The 25,590-nt window shown below is 43.0% G+C and overlaps 1 pseudogene; it reads left to right on the top strand.

The window, feature by feature from the left end:
* Positions 1 to 1,478: 1,478 nt before the first annotated feature.
* Positions 1,479 to 25,208, top strand: LOC103304573 (GTPase IMAP family member 5-like; annotated as a pseudogene).
* Positions 25,209 to 25,590: the final 382 nt, after the last annotated feature.

The raw sequence follows: 25,590 nt of genomic DNA, 5'->3' as shown, positions 1-25,590 counted from the left end.
CTTCACTAGATTGAGAAAGTGGGTTAGTCAATGCTTAAACTTGAGGGTAGGTACTAAAAGGGCCAAATGTGACAGAAGTGACAATAGGGTTGCTACCCATGGAGGGAAGCAGATATATTTGGAAATGATGGTGTAAATGGTCATATTATTGGACCAATTATTGGTATTGATGATTTCGGTAACCTTGAAGGAACCCAGGTAATAGTTTTTCTATTTACAATAAAGACACAGATCAGGGCCAGCTATCTAATTCACAAGGTCTGGCACAAAAGGAAAACACCAAGCCCATTGTTTGAAATCATGATTAAAAATTATACACTCTAAGCACAGGTCCTTGGGCAACCCTATAAGTCACACATAGAGGAAGCTCACCTTCACAGGCTGCATATATATGAGTCCAGAGCAGAGCCAGAACTGCATCTCCTGCTCAAAATATCTCCACCACTGCCCCAGTTTCACTTCATTCTCCATATTCCCTGAATGAAACTTGTCCATCCAGAAGCTGCCTTTTATGTTTTTTGGACAACTAATTGCCTCTCCAGGCACACTCATAGGTTCCCAAAAGGGAAGAGGGATGTGGGCGAAATAGAATCCATAGATGCTATAGGGAATAGGATGTGGTCTTGAATGGTCATAGCCCTGAGGTCCATGGCCATGGAGGAGCATCTGGAACACAGCTCCCATCCCTGTACCCTCTCTTAGAAGTGACCTCCCTCTAGGAGACTTTTGATAGAAGGAATTTTGCCTCATGTCTCTCCTGTGCTGTTCAGTTGGCCATGCTTCTCATCCTTAGGAGCTTCTTTTCACATCTAGCTCTGCTGTGAGCCACCTGTCTCTCTGCTGCTGGTCCCCACCTGCAACTTCATGAAGGTGCTCTCCCCACTCCCAGGATGCTGCTCCTTCCACATAGTCAGAACGAAAGAGATGAATGTAGAGAAAGACATGGCTTCCTATTTTAAATTTTCCTATTATTCCTTTTGCCTTTATACTTTACATCATAGACATACATGTCAAATATGTGTGTGTGTTTTTAAAGATTGGGGTTATAAAATACATTTCTGTAACTTCTATCAGAGTATGCCTTGTGGAGTTCAAGGCTCTTTCTTCTGCTCAAAATTATTACAACTTTGCAAAAATAATAACAGGAGATAAAAGGAATGGTTTCTTGAACTGTCCTGACACTTCCATAATGAACAATTAACTTGGTATATCAGTTGCCTATTGTTGCCATAACAAATTACCAAAAAATTAGTTTTCTGAAACAATGCAAATTAATTTTCTTAGTGTTCTAAAGGTCAGGAGCCTGAAATTAGTCTTATGCAGATAAAATGAAGGTATCCTCAGGGCTGAGGGTATCTCTAGGAGAGAATCTATCACTTGCTTCTTCCAGCTTCTAGAAGCTTCCAGAATCACTTGTTTTGTGATCACATCACTCCAATCTCTGCTGCCATCATCACATTGTCTTTTTCCTCCTTTGATCTTGCCTCCCTCTTCTGAGGGCCTTTGTGATTACATGTAGGACCCACTTAGATAATCCAAGACAATCTCCCATCTCAAAATCATTAACTTCATCACTTCTGCAATGAGGTAACATTTATATGTTCTGGATTAGGACATGATTATCCTGGGTTTAGGGAGGGTGTAATTTTCAGCCTACCACATGTGGATAAGTTAACCTCTCTGTAACTCCCTTTAGTGATCTTTAAAAAGGAGTATTGACTTCATAGTGTCAGTGTGTATACCAGGAAGTGGGGTTCTGCTGTAAAAGAAATGCTTAATAAGGACACATATGTAACAGCTTAATCAATAAAGAAATTTAAAAGTGCTTAAAATATGATTGTGGTTGGGGAATTGGGAAATGCACAGATACTAGGAGCATTCTGGGGCACTTGATAGGAAATGCCTAGATATCCTTGATGAGTCTGTTGCTGGGAATTTGAATATTAAAGGTGAGATCTCAGTTCAAATTGAGGACTGTGGTATTGGACACTGGAAGAAAGGTGATTCTTGTTACAAAGTGGGGGAGAAGTCGCTGAGTTATGTTCTCCTACTGGGTGCAAAGAAAAGCTTGAAAGCAATACACTTGAGTTTCCAAAGACAGTTTGGGGGGTACAGCCTGGGTTCTCCTTTTAAAATGCAACAGTCAAGAAAAGAGAGCAATGCATCTGTCAGCCAAGGACTTCCAAGGGTTGTCAGCAGCCACAAGGAGCTGGGAACCAGCAAGGATCCTCCCCAGCACCTTCAGAGAGACCATGGCTCTGCCAACCTTTTGATCCTGGACCCCTAGAACTATGGGACCATAAGTTTCTGTGGCTTTAAGCTACACAGTTTGGGATACTGTGTTACATCAGCCCTAGGAATCTCACACAACACCTTTCTCCTTCCCTGTTCATGTTTCCTAAGCTCAGCATCCCAGAGATTTCCCCTTCTGCATGAGCTTGTGTTTACTACAGTAGTCTTTCCCACCCCCACGTGCATATCTGGCCCAGGTGGACCACAGAGGCTGCTGGTGAGTGAAGTGCTGGCTTTCTCAGAAAGGCCTTTAAACTCTGCCTGACTCTGTCTCTCAGCAACGCCTCACTGACCCTATAATCAGCACCACCCCATACTCCTTACTTTTACAGTGTCTGAACTCAGCCCTTTACTGCAGAATTTAGTAAATATATGCAGCACCAAAACAAAACCCCAAATTCTTTCTTTTTGAGAGAGAAAGTGGAAATGAAGGGCTCCTGGACTCTTACCAGAGTGGGCAGACTACCAAACTGGTGTGAGCACAGCAGGTCCTGAGATCACCTCTGCCTGAGAGCATGCTCCAGGCCCACTGGCAAGAGCCGACCTCACACTCCAACAGTACAACCAAGTCACACAAAAGAATAAATAGTTTCACAAAAAGTCAGAGACAAAGACAACAATATGGTGGTTACTAGCATAAAGGAGGATGGGTATTTGTAAGGGGTAAATGGAGTCAAATATATGGAGAGGAAAGAGACCAGAATTCTGGTGGTGGGTACACCATGTAATATACAAATAATGACCATAGGATTTCACACTAGAAATATGCATATTATTAATAACCAATGTCACCCCAATAAATTTTAATTTTAAAAATTATAAATAGTTTCACCTAAAAAAACATAGTAGCGCCTCATTCTTTGCAAAGTAAAACAAAAAGTGTGTCCGTGCATTTAAATACACAGGAGCCACCTTGCTCGGCTGGCAGCACACAATGCTAATGTATCTGACAGTGTGTCCCCTTCTGTTAACATCAGTGACACTGGTTTTGTTCCATGAGCGACAGAGCAGATTGTCATATGAACACATCAGCACTAGTGTCTGCCTTTAACACATGAAATGCAGTCAGGAAAGCTGTATTGTTCTGGTTCTGCCACTAGCAGAATCTATAGCTTTGGACAAAATGATAACCTCTCTGAGGCCTGGAATCTCTACAGAGAAGAAGATAGATTAAGTGTCAGATCATCTAAGTCTGATGCCTTCCAAGGAATTACACCATACACCAATATCTGGGCCTTGCCCCATGAGAACAAGTCCTCAGACTCTCCCACTAGTTTGAATCCTGAGCCATGACTGTTTACTCACACTTCTCGGATGTTGGTTGGTTGTAGTGATAAACATGTGACAGCGAACAGGGTTCCTCATGGAAGACCATTGGAGGGACCGTCCTGGGACTCTTGGCTTGAGGGTCTGTGTGAAGGAGCAATATCACTGCGGGCCTCGGCTCCCATGCTTTGAGTGCCTGCAGTCATCAGAGTCATGTGTAGTTACAGACAGTGACAGATCCTAGCCCCATTACCATGTGGCACCAATAGCTAAGAAGGCTGGAAGCAGGGAAGCAAGTCTGCTTCTCCCACAATTCTCTGCCACTCTCAGCACACCTTCCACTCCCTTCATTACTCATCTGCCAAAACTTTTTAGTCACCTTACTTCATAACCCTTTGTTTGCTTGGACAACCCTGAATTCTTAGCCCTTCCATGACCATAGGGGCAGAAGAATAGGCTGCTTAGAACAGGAACCCAGAAAGAATTCAGAGGCTGCTGGATCGATCTGTTAACATTCAGTCATTTGCCTCCTTTCTGGGATTTTCATTTTGGTTTGCATAATTTCTGCTGTTATCTATATTTCTTCATTTTGGGTTTAAATTGACTTTTTTTTTTTTTTTCTTCACTCCAGTTCTCCCATAAACATATGTCCTTAGGTGCTTTATTACTACTGATAAATGCTGTAAGTACATCTTTACCAAGGGACAAAGGTGTAATTTTAATGTGTATCCAAGTGTATCACAGCACAGAATGTTTTATTGTTTCTCATAATCCACTCTATTTCCAAAAAATGAGCTACAGGATGATTTATTGTAAATTCACTTGTGCAGAGGAAAGCATGCATCCTGCCTCCACCGCAGCACTTTACAGCCCTTACTTCCTCCTTGTTCTGTTTAACTCATCACTTGAAGTTTTGGTCACAGCACAGGCTAGAAAGGCTAGGTTACAGGGCCCATGCCCTCTTATCTGTACCTGCTGAAGTGTTCAGAGGGGTGAGAGGAGAAACCTGGGCCAAGAAAAAACTTCACCATAAAGATCACCCTGAACTGTGTTCAGGGTCACTTTGGACCCCTCCTAGGTTGGTGCTGTCCTGAGCATGAAATGGAGGAGTTTTCCTGTGAGTCTCCAAACCTTCACCTGCTCCTCCTTCAGAGCAGGCACAACACTTAGCACTTTGACTCTGACATGAGCCAAACAAAATAAATTCTACTCTGAATTGAACCAGTGCTCATGAATGTTGCCATCTTTCAAATTCTAACAATTATATTCTCAAAGCTTAACTGGTGAATAAACAGCTGATGCAGCCTCATCGTTTTGGAATATTTCTTGAAGAAATATCACTTGAAAATATCACTTAAAATTAGAATTAGGGAACTTATTTATGAGCTGTGAAAGACCACAAATAAGTATTTGGAAATATAAGGAGATACCAGCATTTCTCCTATCCTTTGCAAGTATAATGCATCTGCATTGATTGGAAAGCCAAGGACCCCAGATAAACATAGCAATCTGGAAGGCAAGGGAGCTTTCACCTAGGCCCCATTTAGCAATAGTTCATTCTACTCCACTAAAGAACAACAAAAATGGAACACTAAATTATACAAAATCCATGCACTCAACAGGAAGGAAGATGAGGGGAGCTAGCAGAGTAACCAACATTGAATCTGAAACTACTGACTGGGTTTCCATTTTCAGACAGGATTTTGAGGGGCCCTGCAGAGTTATAGCTGGTGGAACAACCATATATGGTGACATTTTTTACAATTAAAGTCTCTAAAACTGCCCTAAGGTAACATAGCAAATGAAGAAATGTTAATTTTTTATAATGTACCAAATTTTAATAACAAGAGTGAGAATCTTAACTACCTTCTCTGCAGGCCTGGTCCTCCCCAACTGCCCTCCCCTGAAGGCCTGGGTGCTCCCACAGCTGCCCTTCCCTGCAGGCCTGGTTGCCCCCAACTGCCCTCCCTTGTAGACCTGGTCCCTCCCAACTGCCCTCTCCTGCTGGCGTGATTGCCCACAACTGCCCTCCCTTGCAAACCTGGTCTTTCCCAACTCCCCTCCCTTGCTGGCCATCTTGTGGCAGCCATCTTGTGTCCATATAGGGGCAGCCATCTTTGACCACATGGCGTCAGCCATCTTGTGTGTTGGAGTAATGGTCAATTTGCATATTACTCTTTTATTAGATAGAATAGAGGCCTGGTGCATGGGTGGGGGCCAGCTGGTTTGCCTTGAAGATTGTCCCGGATCAGGGTGGGGGGTTCCCTTGGGGCATGGGGCAGCCTGGGTGAGGGGCCTGTGATGGTTTGCAGGCCATCCACGGCCCCTGGCATCCCACGCGGAGGCCCTGGGATCTGGAATTTATTTATCTTCTATAATTGAAACTTTGTAGCCTTTGAGCAGAGGCCAGGGCCAGCCAGGAAGCTTGGCTTCCTCTATCACCAGGGAAACCCAAGCCTCCTGCTTGGTCCATCTTGGTTGGGTTAATTTGCATACTCACTCCTGATTGACTTGTGAGCATGGCTTGTGGGTGTAGGGCAAGTACGGTCAATTTGCATGTTTCTCTTTTATTAGTGTAGATCAGTGATGGCGAACCTATGACACGCGTGTCAGCACTGACACGCATAGCCATTTCTGATAACACGCGGCCACATGCCGAGGATGAAACATTTGCTGCTCCTGAGGATGAAACATTTGCGACTAGAGTCTTGGAGTTAGTTTTTTCCTCAAAGTGACACACTACCCTAGTTATGCTCAGTTTTTTGGCACAGTTTCACACACCAAGATCAAAAGGTTGCCCATCACTGGTGTAGATGAATGTGGGAGAAAACTAGGTGGAGTTAGTGGGAGTTGCATTCTTCACTAGAGATAAGGAGCTGGCAAGAATGTGTGAAAATCAGACCCCAGCCCATTAGTCACATTAAGTAAAACCCCTCACTATATATAGGAAAAGTCAACTCAGAGAGTGTGAGTTAGACTTGGTCACATCCTGGTTAATGACCTAATCTGGTCAGGCCCCCTATCAGCATAATCCTGTTATAGCTTCCCACTCTCCCACTACTCAGTAACTGGCTATTTTCCTCAACTTTCTCAGGACCCTCTGGGGAAAGAGACCTTCAGAGATGGCTAGAGTAAGCCCTGAATGACAGTTTTCATCCTCTCCCTATTCTCCCATTTTTAATAGTGAAAACACCTTCATTTCCTATGAGAACCAGGAGACTTTGCAGGTGATTCCTGGCACCAGGACCACCTTGGTGGCACTGTCCGAGGGAAGAGGCTCTCAAGAGGACATTTTATAGGAAAATATTAAAGACAAAAGGAGTTAAAATTTGTCATCAAGTCTAGAAGTGAAAACAGGCCTCACAAACCTAAAATGCTCTTCTATCCTGAGGCTATAGCCCCTGAGGGGACAAGTGCTAGTGTGACAGAGAGCTTCTGAGAACATCACTGCAGTCCAAAGCTGTGTTTCCCAGTGGAAAGTGCCCATCCCACTGCCTCAGTGGTGAATGTTCCTTTCTTTTTAAGATGTCACCTTTGGGCGCCCCTCCCTGGGCTTCCTGCCTCCGAGTTCTGAGAGTCGGGACACTTCCCCATGTGCTGGGAGGAAAAGCATGCTGCACTCACAACTGGAGAACAGCAGTAGGTCAGGGCCTTCTGGGCCAGCCTCAGAGCCTGTCACTGATTCTGTAGGAAAGGTGAATGCCAGCAGAGGAAGAGAGCAGGCCAGCGAGTAGGATCTTTGAGGACGTGGAAGAATGCAGTGCCTGCAAGAAGCTCACTGAGTGAGCACCTCTATTCTAGTAGATACCAGGAAGGGGCATGTGATCTAGAAAGAGTAACTTCACACTCCCGGGTGCATAAAGATGCCTGAGTTTCACACAGCAGCTTCAGGAGCAGTGGCAAGAATCTCCTCCAGCCTAGATGCACAGGCTCTTGCTTGGGCTAAGCCCTCTCCTAACCTACTCCCCTAACAAGGAAGGAAGGGGTCTACTCACTCTCCTACAAGGATCAAAACATGCTTTAGAAGGCAGAAAAGACTCCCCATGTGCATATCAAGTAAGGCAAAGAGATTTCTGAGGACATATAACTGAGTCTAAACTCAGAACATGTTAAATTGAAAATCCTCTGTATATCTGGGCTGAACCGCCTAAAACACTCCACTCTCCTCCAAGTGCCCAGAAAGCAACATGCTAGAGACTGCAAAGGTCATGACCATGGTCTTCCAACACTTGCCCTACTTGTGTCCTTAAACACTGCTCCCCAACACAAGCTGCCCAGGACTGTGTGGGTGGCTGTGCCCTCTGAACTCCCTCCCCTTCTCTGCATGATGAGGGGCTGGACTAGGAAATCTGATTCAGACACTGAGATCAGCACTGAGTGCATCACAATCACTAGCTGGGGTGTGGGGGTGCTTATATTCTGAAATTATAGGTATGTGAACAAAAATCTTTGAGAAATACACATTTGACAGAATCCCCTAGATAATTCTCAGAGAAAGGTGGTTCAGGAAGCCCTGGACTAGGTGAATAGACTCAGTTCCTTGGAGGTTTAACATATAAAATTCCCCATGGTTTCCATTCCTCTATGACAGAATGTGTATGTAACCCCAGATTTCAGCTCTCTGGATCTGTTCAGGAACTTTTGAAATCCCAGCTTACCCACGGTACTGTCAGTTCCCTGAACCTTCTCATCTCCACCTTTGGCCAGGATTCCTTGCATTAGCAAAATTCCTGGCCTTTGCATCTCTGGCTCTTTCTCCATTTCAGCTCTGGTGTCAGTCATGGGAGTGTATTGATTTCCATGGGGGTGAACAGTATGAAGGTTTTGGGTGTGGGGGGAGTTCCTGCAGAAATATGAACACCTTTATATTGAGGACCAGGCCAGCCCATCATCTAAGTCCTTTGGTGAGAGACAAGTTATTCAGCTAGCCTCTCCCTTGGCTTCTCATTGTGTGGTGCCAACTGGAGAGAAGAGTCACCTGTGGTAACCAGGACAACATGAAGAGGTGGAAATAGAAATGGAAGCTGAAGCACAGACAGGACTCAGGCAGAGTGTGGTGGAGGCTGGAACAGTCACAGGCCTGAGGGCACAAGGAAGCTGGGAAAGCCCCAACATCTGCTCTCTGGGGATCATGTGAGTGAGGGGCTTCCTTGTCCTGAGGCTGGAGAGGCAGACTGAGGACAGACTGTCCTGTGCACAGGGACTTGGTGAGCACAGAATGTTAGATTGTATTAAATACTGACTGATTGGGTGGAGCCTCTTTACTTGGAGAAGCCTCAGCTTTGGGGCAGGATGTCAGGAGTTGGAGGGGAGTGTCCCAGTCTCTCCAGGACACTGAACATATTTAGAAACATTGAGACAGGACAGTGATTTTACTCCCAGAGCAGAGTCAGAGGCTGCAGATCACCTGGGACATAGGTTTCTTCTTCAATTTCCAAAACCAAAGCTCCATTTCTCTTCTTGTTTGTCTCCAAGGCCAACTACCCTAAGTGTTTCCATTGGCCCTGCCAAATTTTCTAGTTCTCATGGTTTTTCAAAGTCGCCCCTGGCTGCTGAATCTCCTGGGAAAACTTAGTATCTACAGCTTTGTTCACTAACATAGAATTACCTCTAAAATTTAATATCTAAATCTTAAATCCATAAGTGGTAGTAAGTATTACAATCTCCTGTCTGCCCTTCGCATTTGAAATCCCTGAAAATACAAAGCAAAGTCAACAAACCCCCTCACAGTACCATTTCAAATCCAGCCCAGACCTTTCCAATGTTCTTTCCTCTATTCTGACATTCTGGGGAACCTGGAAGCATGGCTGTGTCTGTGTGGTGTCAATAGTTTTTTGGATTTGGCCCAATACATTATAGGTAGTTAAACCTATTTAATGAATGAATGAATGAAATTGTGTTTGGGACTCTTTTGTGTAAGAATGGGAGCACAGAAGAGATGAAGAGAATGCCTGTGATAAGAATATGTGCATACTTGCCCCTTGTGTGAGCTCTGTGAGGGGAATGGGCAAACTCTGGACTAATAAGATGAACCCAAATGTGTCTGGAGTGAAACAGTAAGAGCCCTGTATGTGCATTTAACTAGGTAATGCCCCTGCCCAGCTGGAAGATATGTACTTGATTATCTTACTGATTATCAGTCCCCAATGAACATTGATTGAGCTGGTAGAAATCTAGGAAAGGGCAGCCAGGATTTCCAGGGGACATGCACACCCCACAATGGCTGTAATCCAGGCCACTAGGGAAGAGAGTATTTTTGCTGTCTACACATCAATTAAAAGAAAGAGATTGGCAGAGTAGATTAAAACTCATGACCCAACCATATGGTAGAAACAGGCTGAAAATTAAAGGATTGAAAATATCAGTGTTGCAAGTATTACTCATGTAAAAGGAAGAAATGTCTGTATTGATAGCAAATAAATTAGACCTCAGAACAAAGAAAATTACCAGAAACAGAGAGGAACATTACATAATGATAAATAGGTGACTCCACTAAGAAGACAGAGCAATCCTAAATGTGTTTTCCCAAACAACAGAGATGTGAAATATGTGAAGCAGAAACTGACAACTGAAAGGAAAAACAGACAAATCTACAATTAGAGATAGAAACTTCACCGCCCCCTCAACAATTGACAGAACAGCTACATAGAACCAGGATTAGAAGAATTCCATAACACCCTCAATGAATGGATTTATTGAGGATTGTAGAAGTTCATATTTGCTAAGGACATATTTTTTATGGTGTACGTGGAACATATATCAAGACAGGCCATATCCTGAGCCATAAAAAATCTTACAACATTTAAGAGAACTGGAATCATATGGGATATGTTATGGGACCACAATGGAATTGAGCTGGAACTCCATAATGGAAAGGTAGCAGAAATATCATCTGTTCTGCTTTATCAGCAGTGTCATGAATTCCTAAATGGTCATCAGCATCTAGAAAAAGGCCTTGATGATGGTCCTACAAGGTCAAATTCTACCTCTGAGTATGGAGTTTTCTGAACGTGGAAGACACACACCATATTATCACTGAAGGATGGAATGTAAGGGGTAAATGGTCATTTCCCCCTGTTTTTGCTACCCATTGCTGAAGCAAATCTCCTTTGTTCAAAAGAGTGGATAATGTTCCCCACCCCACATCCATCTCCTGGTCCCAACACTCACTCACCCCCTTTACACTAAGAGAAAAGATGACCTTTCTCAGAAGGGACAACAGCCTCTGCTCACCCTTGGACAGACCTTGCCCATAAGTTATGGCATGCTAGCTCTGTGACCTTGATCATCCTGGTGTAATTTAGCCTCTTCATAGAGGATCTGAGAGCAGCAGCTTGGTCAGGAAAGACATGTTCCCAGCTGAGTTGACGATCATCCTCACAGAACACTATCAACAGCACCACTGTGAACAATCTCCTCCTCAGTCCACTCACAGTGTTTTCAGGAGATCTTTAAACAGGAGAGACTGCTGTCTATTTCTGACAAAGGAGGAAACAGTGGCCTAGAAAGAGTAGATGGCACACACCAAGCCACACACTGCCCAGAGATCAGGAAGCAAATCTAAGTCTTAGAGTTTCTCTGACCCTCAGGAACCCCTTCAGATAAGACTGGGAAATGTGGCAATGAAATCACAAATCAGAGTTGGGTGGGTAGATATCTGAACTAGAAAACACAGTTTCTCTTCCCTTGTCTGTGCTCAATTTAGGAAAAAAGGAAGATACTTCCAATATTGAGAGAGGAATGTTGAAATCTCCAACTATAAATGTGCATTTGAATATTTCTCCATTTGTTTTTGTCAGCATTTACTTCTTGAATTTTGAAGCTCTCTTGTGTGTTTTTTTTTTTTTTTTGGCTTGGTTTGTTGTTGTTGTTGTTGTTGTTGTTGTTGTTTTGAAGCTCAGTTATCTATGATGTACATGAAAATTCAGTATTATTATCTTACTAGAGACCCGGTGCACTAAATTCGTGCATGGGGAGGTGTGCCCCAGCCTAGACTGCACCATATTCAATCTGGGACCCCTCAAGGGATGTCCGACTGCCCATTAAGGCCCAATCCCAGGGATGGGGCCTAAACCAGCAGTCAGATATCCCTCTCATAACCTGGGACCTCTGGCTCCTAACTACTAGCCTGCCTACTGGAATGATTGCCACTTAACTGCTCCCCTGCTGGCCTGATGGCACCCAAATGCCTTCCCAGCCGGCCTCATGGCCCCCAACTGCCCTCCACTGCTGGCCTCATGGCCCCCATCTGCCCTCCCCTGCCAGCCTCATGGCCCCCAACTGCCATCCCCTGCTGGCCTCATGGCACCCAACTGCCCTCCCCACCGGGATCAGGTCTAAACAAGCAGTCGGACATCCCTCTCACAATCCAGGACTGCTGGCTCCCACTATTCGCCTGGCTGCCTTCCTGATTTCCCCTAACTGCTTCTGCCTGCCAGGCTGATCACCCCCTAACCACTCCCCTGCCAGCCTGATTGATGCCTAACTTCTCTCCTGCACTCCTAATCACCCCTAACTGCCCTTCCCTGCAAGCCTGGTACCTCCCAACTGCCCTCGCCTGCAAGCCATCTTATGGTGGCCATCTTGTGTCCACATGGGGGCAGGATCTTTGACCACATGGGGGTAGCCATCTTGTGTATTGGAGTGATGGTCAATTTGCATATTATTCTTTTATTAGATAGACTTAGATAGGATAGAGGCCTTGTTCATGGGTGTGGGCCAGCTGGTTTGCCCTGAAGGGTGTCCCGGATCAGGGTGGGAGTTCCCTTGGGGCATGGGGCAGCCTGGGCGAGGAGCCTATGGTCGTTTGCAGGCTGGCCACGCCTCCCAGCGACCCAAGGGGAGGCCCTGGTATCTGGGATTTATTTATCTTCTACAATTGAAATTTTGTAGCCTTAAGCAGAGGCCAAGGCAGACCAGGGCTGCAGAAGCTTGGCTTCCTCCATCGCTGGGGGCAATCCTAGCCTACTGCTCTCTCCAGCTCCATGGCTGCTGCCATTTTTATTGGGATTTATTTATCTTCTATAACTGAAATTTTATAGCCAGGAGTGGAATTTTATAGCCAGGGCTGGCCAGGGTGTGTGGAACACTTGGCTTCCTCCATCGCCCGAGAGCCTCCCTTCTGCTCTCTCCATGGCCGCAGCCATCTTGGTTGGGTTAATTTGCATATTTGCTCCTGATTGGATGGTGGGGGTGGCTTGTGGTGTAATGAAGTGATGGTTAATTTGCATATTTTATTAGATAAGATTGAAGAAGTAACCTATTTATCATTATGGAATGTACTTCCTTATCCAGGGTGTAAAAATGGTATCATTCTGAAGCCTGCTTTGTCTGATAATAATACAGCCCCTGCAGATTTCATGTGCCTAATCTGTGCATGTTGTATCTCTTTCATGGTATATCTTTTTTAATTCTTTCCCTTTAACCTGTCTCTGTTCTAATATTTAAAGTGAAATTTCCTTTAGACAGCATGTAGCTTGGTCTTGCTTTTTCAAAATCCAATGTGACTGTCCAATTAGATCATTAGGATAATTTACATCTAATATGATTATTGATAGGGTTGTGTTTAAATTCATCCTCTTGCTATTTGTTTTAGTTTGTCCCATCTATTTTTTTTTTGACTTTTTCTGCTTTTTTTGTGAATATTTAAAATTCTGTTTTATTTCAACTCTTGTGTTATTCTATATTTCATTTGATTTTCTTATTGGTTGCTCCATGGTTTGCAATATGCACCTTTAACTTATCATATTCTACTTTCAGCGAATGTTATATCACATCACATATGCTGTAAGGTCTCTTCCTACCTTCTGCATTACTGTTATACATTACTAGAGGCCTGGTGCATGAAATTCATGCACAGTGGGGTGGAGGGGGAACCCTCCATCTAGCCTGCACCCTCGATAATCTGGGACCCCTCAGGAAATGTCTGACTGCCAGTTTGTGCCCACACTTTTAACAGATGACAGTTCCATTGTTGTTTCTTTCTTTTTATGCTTAAACCCATTAGAATTATTAGGTATTCAAAGTGTGTATACATTTGTGGGGACACCATTCCTTTCATCTCTATTCAGCAGTGAAAGGAATCAACAGCGGATTTGGAATCCCCAGATGGGGAACCTCACTCACTCCCCACATGTCTCCCCATTCCACTTTCCACCTTCAGGAGCAGAGGGAGAATCAATGTTTTCTCTCATTAACTTGAAAAAGCACCTCCTGTCACCCACTATTTGGCAGAAGTGCACTAGGGTCCAAGCAAGCAAGGCTCAGTATGGGCAGCCTTTGCTCAGGGGTGCCGGCACCCAAAGTACACATTCCTCCTCTGCAGTCACCCTGACTATCCCACCATTTCACTGAAAAGACAGAACTTCTTGCCTCCTCTGGGTTCCTAATCTTGAAAGCTGACCGAAGGCACCTCAGTGAGGGCCGCCTGGGCCCACCAGGTGTGACTGTCCCTACCTGTTCCTGCTTCAGCACCTGCATTAGCCCCACAGAGGTGATCTCATGGCTGCACTGGCCTCTGCAGGAACAGGGCATCACCACTCGGCCCTCTCACTTTCATCTCACAGGCACCAACCCTCAGAACCCAGAATACCCAAACACTCTCCAAAGGATGTGAGCATGCTGGAAGGGACATGCACACATCCTATGGGGGACATAGGCATGCTGGGGTGGATGGAAGTGCTGCAGAGGGGCAGGGGGGAGAGGGAGTAGGTGGGAACTTGCTCACCCCATGGTCCGGGACTGTTGCAGGTGCACGTGGGTGACAGTACACTGGGGGATGTTCGCATGCCAGGGGGAAGAGGAGAGGATTCATGCACTGAAGGCCTGCAGCTGTGCAGATCCGAAAACCCTGTGGCACAGCCAGGAGGACTTCAGTCTGGCCCACCACAGTGGCTGTCCCTGAGATCACGCACCTTCTGGGCCAGGAAGCGGGACTTGCGCAGCCATTCCTCTCTGCTGATGACCTGCAGGAGCTACTTCAGCTGGGCCAGCAGGCTCCACATGTGCACTCACAGCTGCCACCACCGCCATGTGGTGAGTACAGGCCGTCCTCCACTGGCCCATCTCCCCCGCCTAGCAGCTTTCCATGCCTGCTGTCCACACGCCTGGAGCAGCCTGGGCAGGGCAGGATGCCTGCATGCTCTGCCCACTGGCCCAAAGTGGGCTGCCAACCTGCTGTTCTACAACTGCCTGTGCTGCCCACCCACCCGGAGTGCACTGCCCAATGCGATGAAAGCAGACATTTTGCTCTCCCCTGCTCACCAGCCTCTCTGTGCACACTGACCCTTGTTTCCTTGCCTTGGGCAACACTCTCCAGGCAGGTGGGAAGGTATCCCTCCCATCCCACTGTCTGCTCTGCTTCTTTGCACACTGCCCATTGGCTTCTCCGCACCTGCACACTTTGCCCACAGGCCCAGAGCAGGGCCCCTGGCTTTGTCGCCTTTGGTAGCCCTCTGGGCAGGTGGTTAGGTGCCCTACCCAACCCACCCCCTTCCACTCGGTGCCTGTGCACATGCTTGCTGCCCACAGGCCCGCCATCTTTGTCGGGTTAATATGCCTACTAACTCCTGATTGGCTGTGGGTGTTGCGGAGGTAAAAAAATTTACATGTTTGTCTATTATTAGTATAAATACATTTACAGAAAATATAAACTAAATCATATATTATTATTTTGCTTCCAAGTATCAATTGGCTTTTGCAGAGATTTTTAATTGATAAAAATATTTTCTATTTATCCACCTCTTCACTATTTTAGGTGGCTCAATCCTTTTTTGAGGTGCCAGTTGTCACCCATTTTCATTTTCTACACACCTGACCACTGTCTGAATCAGTCCTGAGCAGCCTGTTGTTCAGTGACTGGACATAGTCCTACCTAATATTAGACAAATATGCAAATTGACCATACCTCTGACACACCCACAAGCCACACCACAAGCCACGCCCACCATCCAATCAGAGCGAGTATACAAATTAACCCAACCAAGATGTTAAAGCCACAGAGAGCAAGGTTTCCTAGGTAACAGAGGAAGCCAAGCTTTCCGCCTGCCCTTGCCAGGCCTAAGCCTCCACTCAAGCTACAAAGTTTCAATTTAGAAGGTAAACAAATTCAAACAGAAATGGTGGCAGAATGGAGCTTGAGAGAGCAGGCCAGGGTTGCCCCCGGCAACAGGGGAAGCAAAGCTTTTCGCACACCCTGTCTGGGTCCAACCGCTTAAGGCAACAAAGTTTCAATTATAACCCCAACAGAAATGGCTGCTGGCCGCTGAGAGAGCCCCAGACTACAAAGTTTCAATTATAGAAGGAAAATAAATTCCAGATACCAGGGCCTCCGCTTGGGTTGCCAGGGGGCATGGCTGGCCTGCAAACCACCACAGGCCCCTGCTTCAGGCCACCCCACACCCCAAGGGAACCCCACCCTGATCAGGGACACCCTTCAGGGAAAACCAGCTTGCCCCCACCCCTGTACCAGGCCTCTATTCTATCTAATAAAAGAGTAATATGCAGATTGATCATCACTGCAACACACAATATAGCTGCCCCCATGTGGTCAAAGATCCTGCCCCCATGTGGACACAAGATGGCCACCACAAGATGGCCAGCAGGAGAGGGCAGTTGGTAGGCACCCGGCCTGCAAGGGAGGGCAGTTGAGAAGGACCAGGCCTGCAAGGGAGGGCAGTTGGAGGTGATCAACCCTGCAGGAGAGGGCAGTTAAGGCTGACCAGGCCGGCAGAGGAGGGAAGTTGGGGGCAAACAGGCTGGCAGCGGAGTAGTTAGGAGGTGATCAGGCTGGCAGGCAGAAGCGGTTAGGGGCAATCAGGAAGGCAGGCAGGCAGGCAAGCAGTTGGGAGCCAGCAGTTCTGGATTGTGAGAGGGATGTCCAAGTGCCTGTTTCCAGGATCGGGCCTAAACAGGCAGTCGGACATCCCTCAAGGGGTATCAGATTGGAGAGGGTACAGGCTGGGCTGAGGGACAACCCCCCTCCATGCATGAATTTAGTGCATCGGGCCTCTAGTATATATATAAACGAGTCTTAGCAAATTTAAAAATATTGAAAAAAACACTAAATATCTTTTCTGACTACAATATTATTCAACTATAGAAGTCACTAACAGCAGAAAAATGAAAAAAAAACTCACACAAAAAACATGAAAATTAAACAATACACTCCTTAATAATGAATGGATGCAAGAAAGAAGTCATAAAGGAAATAAAAATATTTTGAAATAAATAAAAATGGAAACACACATACAAAAACATGAAATTCAGCAGAAGCAATTCTAAGAGGAAGGGTGTAATGTTAGATACAACATTAAGAAAGAAGAAAGATCTCAAATAAACAACTTAACTTTACATAGAGAACTCAGTAAAAAAAGAGAACAAACCAACCCAAAGTCTGCAGAGGAAGGAAACAGAGATCAGAAAAACAACAAAAAAGATTTTTTAAAAATCAAAACAAACAAGCAAACAAAAAAACAAAAACCTGGGAGATGTATTTTGAAAAGATAATAAAAATGTACAAACATTTAACTAGACTAAAATTTCCAAAAAAGAAGGCTCAAATAAATAAAATAATAAATGAAAAAGGAGACATTACAACTGATATAACAAAAATACAAGGATCATAAGAGACTACTGTGAACAGTCATGTGCCAAGAAATGTATAAACTAGATGAAATGGATAAAATTCCTAGAAGCATAAAACCTACCAAGACTGAGACATAAAGAAAAAAAAAAATATGAACTGGCAAGTAATGAGTAAGGAGATTGAAGCAGGAATAAAAAAATCTCCCAACAAAGAAAAGCCAACACCAAACAGTTTCACAACTGAATTGTAGCAAACATTTGAAGGAAAATTATTACCCATCTTTCACAAACTCTCCTAAAAAGGGCAAAGGAAGGAAAACTTTCAACCTCATTTTATGAGGCCAGAATAACTCTGATATCAAAACCAGACAAGGGCACCTCAAGAGAAAAAACAAAACAAACAAAAAACTACAGGCCAATCTCCCTGATAAACATAAATGCAAAAACCCTCTGCAAAAGATTAGCAATCTGAACTCAATGGCACATTAAGAGGATCATAGGCTACCATCAAGTGGGATTTCAATAAGGGTGAACTTCCTGTTATTAACGTAAATCTGTACCATACTATGGTGGATATCATTGTTAGTTAGGACAAGAATCTTAAGGTCTGGGCAGCTCTTACAAAATGCATCTTGCTAAGTATTTAAATGTAGCACAGTATTTGGTAGGCATAGCGGGAAGCAAGATGAGCTTGCCAGGAACCCAACCCAACCTCACAATAGTAGCCAACTGCAAAGAAAAAATCAATGTTTGGATTTGCATCTCTCAGATGATTAATGACTTTGAGTATGTTTTCATATGTCTCTTGGCCTTCCTTATGTATTCTTTCAAAATGTATCTATTTAGGTCCATTGCCTGTTTTTTTTTATTGGATTGTTTATCTTACTTTTGTTAAGTTGTATGAGTTCCCTGTACATGTTAGTAATTAAATGCTTATCGTTTATAACATTGGCAAGTATGTTCTCCCATGCAGTGGGCTTTCTTGTTGTTTTGTTAATGGTTTCTTTTGCTGTGCAAAAGCTTTTTATTTCTATATAGTCCCATTTGTGTATTTTCTCTTTAGTTTCCATTGCTCTAGGAGCTGTGTCAGTGAAGAAATTGCTTTGGCATATGTCTGAGATTTTGCTGCTTGTGGATTCCTCTAGTATTTTTATGGTTTTCCATCTTATGTCTAAGTTCTTTATCCATTTTGAGTTTATTTTTGTGTATGGTGTAAGGTTGGTATGGAGTTTCCTCAAAAAACTAAAAATGGAACTCCCATTTGACCCAGTGATCCCTATTCTAGGAATATATCCCAAGAAACAAGAAACACCAATCAGAAAGAATATATGCACCCCTATGTTCCTAGCAGCACAATTTGGCATAGCTAAGATTTGGAAAGAGCCTAAATGCCCATCAGCAGATGAGTGGATTAAAATCTGTGGTACATCTACACAGTGGAATACTACGCTGCTTTAAAAAAGAAGGAATCCTTACCATTTGCAACAGCATAGATGGAACTGGAGATCATTATGCTAAGTGAAATAACCCACTCAGAGAAAGATAAATATCACATGATCTCACTCATTTAGGGAATATAATGAACAACATAAACTGATGAACAAAAACAGATCCAGAGACAGAGAAGCTTTGATAAGATCATCAAACCTCAGAGGGCAGATAGGGGAGAGTGGTGGTAACGGCAGAGATCAACCAAAGGATTTGTATGCTTGCATATAAGCCTAACCAATGGACACAGACACCAGGGGGGTAAGGGCATGAATGGGGGTGGGGGCAATGGGGTGATAAGGACACATATGTAATACTTTAATCAATAATGAAAAAAAAAACAAAAAAAGAAAAAAAAGAAATGTTTAATTAACAAGACAGTGTATAAAAGCACTCCCTTTGGGGAGACAGAGCTTTGTCTATGAATCCTCCATCTCCTTTACTTGCTGCAGGAACTAAAACTACCTTAACAACCACGTCTTGTGCTTAAATAGAGCATCCAAAGTGTGAAAGCCTTGAGTAACATCATGAAACTTTAGCCACAAACTGTTTAAGGCCAAGACAGATTCGGAGATATAGGATCTAAGAGTTGCTGGTGAGTTAACAATAGCTAGTACAGATATCAACCAAACAATAGTTTCCTGCTGTGGATAACAAATATTCTTCTACTTGCAAAAAATGAAGACAATGCTATAGTGCAATGACTAAAATGATCCCATTTTTGATGTGTTTGACCTTGTACCCAAACTCTTATCAAAGTAACATTTTTCCTGTTGCTTTTTACTATGTGATCCTAAATTTAAGACAAAGATTGGTGTGAAGTGTTAAAAAACACCAACTTATTTCCAAAACAGTGGCCTCTAGTTTTACATACTTTTCTTGGTGCCCAGAATCGAGGAGCTCAATGTAACTATTACAGCTGGTGTCAGAATATGTGTGAATAACAGGTACAAGGTTCTGCATTATGGTGGCTTTGCCTGCAGAAATTTTCTAAGTATTTCCAAAGGACTTGGCCACTTTTCCAGCAGTTGTTAGTGAAGTGCCCAGCAAGGAACCCGTATTGGAATGACCTTTTGAACCCTAGCTGTGAGCAACAAACAAGTGTCTGGTCTCAAGCTGCACCAGAAGCCACCCAGAGTGTGAAACCACAAGGGCAGAGTATAAGCCAATCTCAAACCCAGTCACCTAGAAAACAAAGAACGATGAGGCCAAAAGCTGCAAAACAGGAAACACACCACAAAACCGCTTTTCTCAGCCAACATGGGAGACTGTGAGATAAAGAAAGAAAATCAAGAAAGAAAAAGAAACAGAAAGCAATCGAACAACTGAAATAACAGGCAGCAGCCAGCAAACAGGTAGGGAAACCAGTTGGAGAAAATTCAAAGGAGACAGCTCTTTTCCAGAGCTAGGACGTTTGAATGGAGTCTTCTAAAAGTCCAAGAAAAGAAATAGATACTAGAAATAACCACACATATGTCTTCTTTTAAATGGGATGGGAGTAACCTGAGTGTTTTTTGGTCCACACTTGATATTTGTCTATACTTTATCCAGTATTTCTAATATGTGGAAAAATTTTAAATGTTTGTTAAATTGACTATTCCTGCCTTTCAATATAAAGTGGGAGCAGGGAGAGTAAGGTGTTTTGGTTTGTTGCTTTTTAAACCAAAGCTGGAGTGTCTAAAAGAGACATGCTTTTTATCCACTAAGGAACAGAGTCTCATATACACAAATAAAAGCATCTTAAAAATTAGAGGAGAAAAAAGAGGGAAGAGCAAAGAGAAAAGAAATGAGAAAGTCTGTGTGCTGATTCTTGTACTCTGTAGCATTTCCAGTAAAGTTTCTAAAACGGAAAAAGAAATAGCTGGATATGAATAGTTCTGCATAAACACCGGTGTGTTTTTAAGAAACAGTAAAAATGGTGCCTTTGGGGCTTTCAGAGTCACAGGCTGAAGTAGAAACAGTGCACACTGTCACAGGAGTGAGGAGACAGGAGAGGCTGAGGGAAAGGAAGGGGAACCCTTAGAAACAGAGGGGAGGACTGTGAAGTCTTCCATGCTGTGTAATGATAGTTTGCTCCAATTTCACCAAGTCACCAAGGAGTGGGGGATACTCAACTGACATACGACTGACAAATTATACATTGAAGGCCTTGCACATATCAGATATTGGGATATAATTCAATAAGTAAACTATAGTATAAATCCCAGAAAGCTATACTTACATATGGTACATACTTCTCACGTATGTACTTGTATTTATAAGTCGCCACATTCAATTTGCTACTATTTTGGTGAGGATTTTTATGTCTAAATTCATAAAGGATATTGGTCTGTAGTTTTTTTTCTTGTAATATCTTTGAAGGATACTGAACTCATGGAATGAATGGTGATGTGCTTCCTCCTTTCCTGGTTTTTTAAAGTGTCTGCAATGCATTGGTGTTAATTCCTTAAATATTTAATTAATTCACCAGTGAAGCCATCTGGTACTGGGCTTTTCTTTGGTTGTAGGTTTTTATTTTAATTTAACCTCTTTAGATTTTATTTAGGTTTGAGTCACCTTCAGTAGTTTGTGTCCTTCTAGGAATCCAATGTGCAGCACACAAAAAAGCAAAAGAAGGAAAGAAAATTTAGTTAGCAGTTAGCTGAAAGATTCCAATTGCCAGAACCCACCTTAGGTTTACCTATTGAGGGCCAAAAAAAAAAAAAAAAAAAAAATCCCACTAAATTAATAGAAAAGTGTGCAAACATTTCTATATAACAGAAGCAACCTGAATAGCAAACAAACTATTAAAACCATTTTTAAATTCAATGGTAATCAGTAACATGGATGTGTAAATGTACGAAGACATCACTATGTATGTCCTTAAGGTGATAAAAAATTAACAGTGGAATATCACCAAGTGCAAGTGCAGATTTGGGGACTTCTCACACAGGGCTTGCATCAATGAGAATTGGCATAGTGGTCTCCAGTCATATTGATAATATCTAGTCAGATGAAAGCCATCCATTAATTGTTGCACAGAGATATGCAGAATATGGGGATTATTTTGCAGAAGTATATATTTTGGAACATCTTAAAAGTTTGTTAATAAATGCCGAAACCGGTTTGGCTCAGTGGATAGAGCGTCGGCCTGCGGACTCAAAGGTCCCGGGTTCAATTCCGGTCAAGGGCATGTACCTTGGTTGCGGGCACATCCCCAGTAGTGGGTGTGCAGGAGGCAGCTGGTCGATGTTTCTCTCTCATCGATGTTTCTAACTCTCTATCCCTCTCTCTTCCTCTCTGTAAAAAATCAATAAAATGTATTTTAAAAAAAAGTTTGTTAATAAATAATTGGATATATTTTATACAAATAATGTCATTTATGAAAAAGCTTAAAATATAAAATCAGTATTAGACATTACCTATAGATACATGTGTAGGTAAAAGTGTAAATACACACATGAGATGATACATAAAAAGCTCAGAGTATTGGTTGCCCCTGAAAGGCAGAGGGAGGGAGAAAAGCATAAATGAAATTCATGTGTAATGTGATAACTTTTTAATCAAATAGAATATCTGCAGTAAAAAAATGTCAAAATACTTACATTTGTTCATTGCAAATTGTGGATTTTTGTTTCATAAGTTCACCTACAAACTTGTTTCATAACTACATAATATTTAAGACTGAATAAGTAAATATAACCTCATCTTAGGTATGTAACATCTAGTCTTTTCTAACAACAAAATGAGTGACACAATATTATGCCTCATTTGAATGAGACATTTACGCTAATTCATGCCAATGGTTGTGCCAATTTCTGTTTAAATCTACTGAAATACAAAATGGTGATCACTGGGAGACAAGAACCACAGAGCCAGCCAGGAAAAACATTTGATTAAACACTGAGCAGGAAGTGAGTGTTTCTTTAATTTGCCCTCAGTGTTGATTCTTTCTCTTTGGATAAGGCACCCCCTTCTCTCCACCAACTGTTCAGAGGGCTAATCACAAACTTGCTAGAACAGAGAGAAAATCACATTGCTGTAAATGGCAGTGGCTTGTTTGAAGTACTGAGAATTTCTGGTGCCTGAAACTCTTTGTGTCACATGGGTATCCAGTGGCCAAGAGGAAAAGTACAGTGCACCTTCCCAGGGGAAGGTTGGATCTGGGACATGACTTCTTCAAGGACTGACATGAGAGGGAAGCACTTTTCCCAGAAAGTTGGCCTACTTTGATTCCAAAACATAAAATAAAATAATATTCCCCTCCTCATTCCATAAAGAATGCTTTTTTTTTTTTTCTCATTTCATGCCTTATCCAGTTGGAGAAACATAAGTAATGGATTGGTTTTAAAACACTTCCTGCTTTCCTGTATGCTGCCACAGAAAGAAATAGACCAAGTAATGTGTTCCCAGTCTATTGTATTAGCTTAACCAGGTTCTATTAAAGTTATGTATAGACTTTTGAGGGGGCATAATGTGAGTTAGAAAATTAGCAATGGAAATTGTTCCTCAATGGAGAATTATTCTTAGTAGTCTGAACTGGAGGTGACCTCAGCCCTTACCACTCCATGTGGACACTTACTTTTTATCCTTTTCCTGTTTTTATTCCAGAAGATGATGGAAGGACTTCCAAAGAGCAAATATGGAGCTGAGGCTGAAGGAAAGAAAGGCTTCAAGTCCTCAAGAGGCATCGTTTCCTCACCTCAAACACAGTGACGGAAACCAGTGATTTTAAACTGAAGAATAAAAAGTCAGTGCTCATTTTTTCTTTAACTTCCCCACCATCTTCATCCCCACCTCCATCTGACCTCTTCAGTGTGATGCTCCCCGTTCACAGGATGTGTGGGAAATGTGAAAATGAAACTTCAAGTCAGAAGTTGCAGGGTTTTGAACTGAACTGTGAATAAATTTTATCTTTTTGTGTCCACTTTGAGCAGAAAATATAAATACATCCCAGAAAAATTTACTAATCATGCATGCTACAAAAAAACACAGAACACTGCAGAAAAGGAAGATCCAACAAAGAGTAGAAGAAATAAAATAATAGATTTTAGGAGACTGCAATAAACTTGGCATTCATTTGGGCTCATAGAACTCTAGACGTCCCCGAGTTCTCACCCTGGAAGGTTATAGCTCTTGGCTCAGTGTTACTCTCTCCAACACCACTTTTGCTAACTTCCTGTAATTCAATCAGCCAAGTAGGAGATATTTCCATCACATATATTACTAATCGTCTTAAATTCCAATCCTCTTCAGTCACCCATCCTGAGTCATCTCCCAGATTTTCCCTTTGACATTAACTATGACTTTTCTGTTGTCTCAATTTCAAGCAGAGAACTCCCCACCCAAAGAACAGAGACCCAGGGACCCTCAGCTGGTCCTTGGGGGAAGGTCATAGCTGACACTTCCTTTTCTCCCAAGGTTTAGGTGAATATGTTGAGCACTTCTACACAAGTGTTCCTGGGAATTTGTGGGTGAAAAGAGGTGGTAATATTTTCCCTTGTGTGACTTCTTATCTTTTGCCTCCTTCTAACTTCACATTTATTTAAAATGAAACTGGGCTAGGCACCATCCCTGGAGAAACACAGGGACCACTTTACTTTCAGAAAAACTATCTTCCCTGGTCTTGATGAAGGATGTGGAACAACCTTCTCAGTGTAACTTACTTGTTGGCTATGGGTCCAAAGTGGGCTTCCTATGTAGACTTCCTATGACCTGAGAACCTCCTAAAGTTGAAAACCTTTGTATGTATTTAGATATGACACTTTCTTCGGAGGGAGGTCCACAGCTTTAATGCGATACCCTGTGGGTCCAGGACTGAAAAATCAGATGCAACCCTAGTTTAAAAAGACACACAATTTTTCTCCTTCAGGAAGTGAAGAAGATAACCAGTTTCCATCATCTTCCTCACTGAAGTTCAACCTGGTGGGAAAATCTGGTTGCAGAAAAAGTGCCACTGAGAACAGTATCTTCTGTCAACCTGTGTTGGAGTCCAGGCTGGGGGTTCAGGCCATGGCAAAGATGTGCCAGTTGGCCATAGGCACATGGAATGGAAGGAACATCCTAGTAGTTGACATGCTCTCCATCTTTGAGGCTAAGGCCAGGACCAAGAGTTGTATAAGGACATCATTGACTGTTATTTTCTCTCAGCCCCAGGGCCCCATGTGCTTCTGCTGGTGATGCAGCTGGGTAGCTTTACTGCCCAGGACACAGTGGCAGTGAGGAGGGCGAAGGAGGTCTTTGGGGCAGGAGCCATGAGGCACGTGGTGGTAATATTCACCCACAAGGAAAACTTAGGGGGAGAGTTCTTAGATGAGTATGTAGCCAAAACAGACAACTATAGCCTGCAGATCCTGGTCCAGTAGTGTGGGAAGAGATACTGTGGCCTCAAGAACCCGGTGACTGGGGAGGAACAGAGGGAGCAGCTGGAGAAGCTGATGGCTGTGGTCAAGAACTTGGAGAGGGGTAACTAGGGTAACTTCTACACAAACAACCGCTTCTGCAATACACAGATGCCCTAGGGAGATAGGGACGGCACCCCAGAAGACCACAGGTCCTATCTGGCCAAAATTCAAGTGCACACTGAAGAACAAAAGTGATACCTGAAGGATACTGGGAGTCACTGGGCATCCAAGCCAGCACACAGTCAAAAAGTGTGTTTTGCCTTATATAAGTATGCTATTTTAGCTTTTTTTTTTCTTTTTTCATTTCATGAAATATATTTTCTACCCCTTTATTTTCAGGCTCTATGTGTCTTTCATTCTGTGGGGAATGTCTTGTATAGAGCATATATATTGGTCTTGTTTTATCATCTATTCAGGTACCCTTTGACCTTGGATTGAAGCATTTCATCTATTTCCATTTAAATTGATTATTAATAATATATTCCTTTTTTTTAATTGTTACTTCTTCTTAGAGAAGTTCCTTAAAAATATTTTGTAATACTGGTTTGGTAGTAATGAACTCCTTAAACTTTTTCTT

This window comes from Eptesicus fuscus, chromosome 14 (genome assembly GCF_027574615.1).
Source record: "Eptesicus fuscus isolate TK198812 chromosome 14, DD_ASM_mEF_20220401, whole genome shotgun sequence".
Classification (NCBI taxonomy): domain Eukaryota; kingdom Metazoa; phylum Chordata; class Mammalia; order Chiroptera; family Vespertilionidae; genus Eptesicus; species Eptesicus fuscus.
This window is presented reverse-complemented; position numbering and strand designations above follow the sequence as displayed.